This window comes from Acomys minous (assembly GCF_964271855.1).
Source record: "Acomys minous genome assembly, chromosome: 1".
In the NCBI taxonomy this organism is placed as follows: domain Eukaryota; kingdom Metazoa; phylum Chordata; class Mammalia; order Rodentia; family Muridae; genus Acomys; species Acomys minous.
This window is the reverse complement of record NC_140483.1, coordinates 158,985,811-158,991,810: the sequence shown is the minus strand read 5'-3', so window position 1 is coordinate 158,991,810 and position 6,000 is coordinate 158,985,811.

Sequence of the window (6,000 nt, the reverse complement as noted above, 5' to 3'; positions counted from 1 at the left end):
GCACTTTGTCAAATCATCTTATGAAAACAAGTCTTTTTCTCTAGTTTCAAGTAATATTTATTAAATTACTTAGAAAATTGAAACCAGTTCAGATCTACCAAATTTTGCACGTATTTTAGAAAAAGTTAAGAAACCAACTTTAAAAACCAACTTTAGGAAGACCTAAATTTTTCCTATATTTACCTTGCTTAATAGCATTGCAAATGATTTGCTAGTTTTCATATAAAATAATGTAAACACCACTTTTCATCCTGAAATCTGTCAGTAATAGTTAATGAAGCAGAATATGTAAATAAATAAAGGTGTGTACTAATTTGGGAGACAGAGTATGAAAACTATGTTTGCATTGGGAAAGGGCTGTAAAATACAAGGAACATCCTGTCAAGGAGAAGCCCACATGGAAATTGTTGTTTTTGTAGCATTCTTTACATACTCTTGTCTCTGACAACATTCATACCCCTTCTTCTGTGATCATCTCTGAGCCTTGTAAGGACATGATTTGAGACAGATATGTCATCTAGGGCTGAACAAAAGTGGTTTTGCAAGGACCAGGCAAACTTCATTTTGAAAAAGAAACTCCATTTTGTGTTAAACCTAGCCAAGGTCTGGATTCAGATTCTAGAAAAGCCACGAAGTAGTCCAAACAGAAAAAAATATTCACTAGCAACACAATTAGCTCCCATTGGGAAAGTCCAAACATATTCTCTGCTGGTCAAGCTGACCAGCAGATGGTCTAGTACACAGCAACAACCAATTAGGAGAAGCCAGGCCAAAGTTCTTAATGCCCCCATAACTGCTTCCACCAGTCTTTTCTATAGGCCAATTTTTCTCTACACCTATTACCCAACCAGAAACGACAAGGCTTTTAGCTCCCTGCTTGCAGCTTTTCTGCCCAAATGTCCACCAATCATATATAGTAAAACTCATTTCTTTGTCTAAAACCTATAGAAACCCCTATCAATTGAGACTTGAGACCACTTCCAATCACCTGCTGTGTCAGTGCGTTGGAGGTGCGTCCTGGGCTCGAACCTTCAATAAAGACTTCCTTGCCATTGCATTTAGACTTGGCTCTTGGGTGGTCTGTTTGGAGAGTCTCTCAAAATTTGGGCATAACAGTTTTAAGACATCACATAGATGTGCACACATGAACTGACAGTAGCTATGATTCCTGTAGAACACCTGCACAAAATCAAGGTAGTCACAATGCTTGCATGGACAGAGGAGGGACCCATGAAGTCCAACTCTTCTATGAAGACCAATTGGCAATTGATGGCTGCTGGGGGAATGAGAAATAGTTTTCATCAAGAACCAGGCTTTTTTTTAACTGTTTATTTTCCAATAGATGGCTCTCCACCAATGCACATACTAGAAAGTACTAATTAGACTGAGTGTGTTTAAAGCAATAACAACAACAACACAGAGGTCATGAAGTTGGAAGGGTTTGGGGGGAGTTGGCAGAAGAAAGATGGTTAGGATCAAAATGTATTGTACATATGTATGAATCTGTAAGAAAAAAAAACAAAGATTTTAAAGATGGGCAACAGAAACAAAACAACTTTTCTCTAGAAAATTAATCATTTGGTGATTCATGGGAAGGTTCTAAAGATAAGTGCACAAGGATATTCATCACAGTGTCCTTCAGAAAATTATACTCTGCAAACTGGTCTGTGCCTGTAATCCCTGCACTTGGAAGAATAAAGCAGAAAAATTGTCCTATATTTAAGGCCAGTTGAAGCTGCACCGTGAATTTTTTATCAGCTTTGGCTACAGAGTGAGATCTTATCTTAAAACCCTGAAATTTAAGCAAAACAAACAAATGAACAATACCTAACTAAAAGGCAATTAAAAAACACAAAGTATGGATACACATCTGAAAAACTATATGTATTCTTGAGTATGACATTGTTGGTTAAAGAACAATTTGTGATCATACAATGAAGTAATGAGTGTTAAAAGTGTGCTTTGGTTTGGCCCTAAGGATGAACCTAACCTACTATTATTATTTGATTAAAAGGACATGCATAAATGTATCATAGTTTCTTTATCCAGTCTTCAATTGAGGAACATCTAGGTTGTTTCCAGATTCTGACTATTACAAATAAAGCTGCCAAGAACATAACTGAACAAATGTCCTTGTTGTATGGGGGAGCATCATTTGGGTATAAGTCCAGGAGTGGTATAGCTAGGTCTTCAGGTTGAGCTATTCCCAATTTCCTGAGAAATTACCAGATTCATTTCCATAATGGTTGTACAAGTTTGCACTCCCACCGACAGTGGAGGAGTGTTCCACTTTCTTCACATCCATCCAAGCATGTGTTGCCACTTAAGTTTTTGATCTTAGCCATTCTGACATGAGTAAGACCATACTGCTTAGTTATTAAAATCAAAGAAATCATGCAATTTTCTGGCAAATGGAAGGAACCAGAAAAGATGATCTTGAATGAGGTAACACAGAGCCAGAAAGACATATATAATATGCACTCACTTATAAGTGGATTTTAGCCATGTAGTACAGAATAATCATACTACAAGTATGATAAGTAACAGGGAGGACCCAAGGAAGGAAATGGTTAAAAAGAGGGAACAGTGTAAGAGAGGAAGCATGGGGAGAAGGTAGGGTCCGTATCAGACCTGAGGAGAGCAGAGGCTGGAGGACATCGGGCTCACATACAGAAAAGAAGCATTGACGTGGGGCTTCTCTGTGACAAGATGGAGACATATGGCAGGGTAGGTCCCTGAGAGGAAATTAGGGTGACTCTAACTGACACTCCTAGTAGTAGGGGTCATGGAGACTTAAGAGGCCACCCTCCAACTAGACACAGCTCCTAGTGGATGGAGAACACCAGCCCACCCACAAAAACTTCAGCCCAAAACTTACCCTGCTTACAAGATATGCAGCGACAAAAATAAAGCAGAGGTTGAGGAAATGTCCAAGCACTGCTTGGCCCAATCTGAGACCTTCCACGTGGAGACTGCAAACCCCTGACATTACTAATGATACTCTTCTATGCTTGCAAACAGGAGCCTAGCATAGCTGTCCTCTGAGTGGCTCCACCCAGCTGCTGATGGGAATAGATGCAGAAACTCACAGCCAAACATAAGGTGCAGAGCAAGGAGTACTGTGTAAGAGTGGAGTGAAGAATGAAAAGACCCAGAGGGGACATTGGCTCCATAAAAGAACAACAGAGCCAACTAATCAGGGCCTAGGGTGGCCTATAAGGACTGAAGCTTCAATCAAGAACCATGTATGGGGCTATACCTAGTCACCCTACACAGATGTAACTGAAGAGCAGCTCAGTGTTTATATGTGGTCCCTACTACATATAAAGGAAATGGGGCCTAACTCTGACATGTACTCCATTGCCTGTTTTTCAATTATTTCCCCTGGCAGGACCCCTCACCATGCCACAGGTAAAGAGGATGTAGTCAGTCCTGATGCTACTTGCTATGCTGGGGTGAGTTAATAGGGAGGGCCCCCTTCTCTAAGAAGAAGGAGAGAGGGATATAGGAAAGAGGGTAGAAGGGTAAGACTGTGAGGAAAGGATTCAGGGGACTATGACTGGGAGGTAAAGTGGATTAATGAAGATGATGATGATGATGATGATGATGATGATGATGATGATGATAAATAGGACATAGCATCAAACTTTAAATTCTTATTTCTCATCAGAGAAGTTTCACTGTACCGTCCAAAAGGGTTATTTCAGAAGCTCACAACTGGTAAAAGTAGAGGGAATACATTTTACATTTCAATAGTGTGCACTTTTATTAATGAGACATCTATATCACTACCACAATTACCACTACTAGCACCTTGGCTAAGCTCAGAGACCCGTAGGGGAAATAGCTCATAGAAGATTGGAGCAAAACAGTGTTTACAGAGAATGACACAGTGGCAGCACTCATAAACTCACAACTGCTTTGGTTGTTGCACAAGACCAGCAAAAGACCAAGTTCATCAACATTATAGCTTGGAGGAGGCAAGAATCAGAAGACCCAACACACAATCGAGGAACTATGGAGAGTAGATGGTTTGTGAGGGAAAGTCATTTTACTCAAAGTGCATGAATCTTGGTAAGTTGATCTGTAGATTGCTTTTTTGTATGATGGCCATTTTTACTATATTAATCCTACCTATCCATGACCATGGGAGATCTTTCCATCCTCTGATAACTTCTTCAATTTCTTACTTTTAATACTTAATTTATTGTCATACAGTTCTTTTGTTTGCTTGGTTAGAGTAACTCCAAGTATTTCTTTATATTATTTGTGGCTATTGTGAAGGGTGTTGTTCCCTGATTTCCTTCTTATTCTGTATTCCATTTGTATAAAGGATAGCTAATAGTTGTTTTGAGTTAATCTTGTATCTAGCTACTTTGCTAGAAGTGTTTATCAGCTCTGAAAGTTCCAACAAGACAGAATTCCTGATTCTTTATTTCTTACGTTCTTTCTGCCTCCTCTTCCATAATGCTCCTTGAGCCTTATGTGAAACAGTTGTATATCAAAGATAGATGTATCAAAGGAGGCTCATTACTCTATGATCACTTGTTCTTTGTATTTCAACCAATTCTGGATTTCTGTAACATTCACCTTCTATATCAATGAATAGTTTTTCCAATGGGGCTGAGAGCTTCACTTAACTATGAGTATATGGATAGAGGTTAAAATGTAGTTAGAAAATATTCTTGTTTAGTAAAATGGTGGATTTTAGTTCTTCTCTAATATATTTAACCATAATATCCACCAGAACTTGATTAGCTAGATTAGGCATATTTTCCTTCCAGTTAATTACATCTCAAATCCAATTTGGTTTCTGTTAGCTACCATTAAGATCCAAGTTCCAATCAAAACCCCACTCCCTCCTATTATGGTTCATCACCATTCCAAATGGGTAGAACCATTGATTGATTTTCTCTGATTGAGTGTTGCGTAGTAACTTCTAGTTCTATGAGAGCTAATCCTAAGGAATGAAGCTTTCAAGTCAGATCCTAATGAAATATTCATGTCTGTGTCCAAAGTCCATGATGTCAGTATCTTTGGCAACAAGAACTTAGCTTCAACCTCTACAAGATAATGAAGAACAAAAGCAATTCACTATTTTGTTGTAAGGTACCCTTGAAATTCTATGATCAACAAATTAAATATTTTTAACACCTAGTATTGAGGTATATGGCTCTTGATGAAAGTATTGTCAGCTCAATAGGATAACTTCATTTGAACGAAATATGTATATGCAAACACAAAGAGTTAAATGTACTGTATGTAATTTATGTAAATAAAATTGCCTCTATTTTCATATCAATATTTATCAATGCATACTATGGAAAATGAAGATGCAAATCACAAAAAATGGTTATATGAAGAATATAGTGATCAGAGATGAGTATTTGTGTTTGATTGCTGTATATCTCTAACACAATATCCAGTGTTGTAAGGGTAAAGGGTACACGCAAAACCAATGTCAGTTTTGTCAGTGAGTGAATGCGTAAATGTTATTTACCAGATTCTAAATATCAGCCATTAACCTCCTTAACTTCTCTCCCTACTCCTCTCACCTTCCAGTGGCTCATTATTTTCCTACAGAAAACTATAGAGCAAATTTGGAGAACCATGATACATAATTTCCAAGGGATTTAGAATAGGGCTAAGAGAAGAATAATTCACTTAATTTTCTGTATATGTTATACTTCTGAAAAATCATGACCAGCAGAGCATCATTATTCACTTCAACTAGGAGAAGCTTGGGTCAGTTATAAAGAAACTGTGGTACATATACACTATGGAATACTACTCAGCTGTTAAAAACAAGGAATTCCCGAAATTTGTGGATAAATGGATTGAGCTAGAAATGATCATAATGAGTGAGTTAACCCAGAAGCAGAAAGACTCAAATGGTATATACTCACTTATATCTGCATATTAGCCCAAGGGGCATGTCCCAGGAAAGCCTTCACTTAACAGGAAACTGAGACAGAGGGGAGGACATTCTAGTGGGACTCT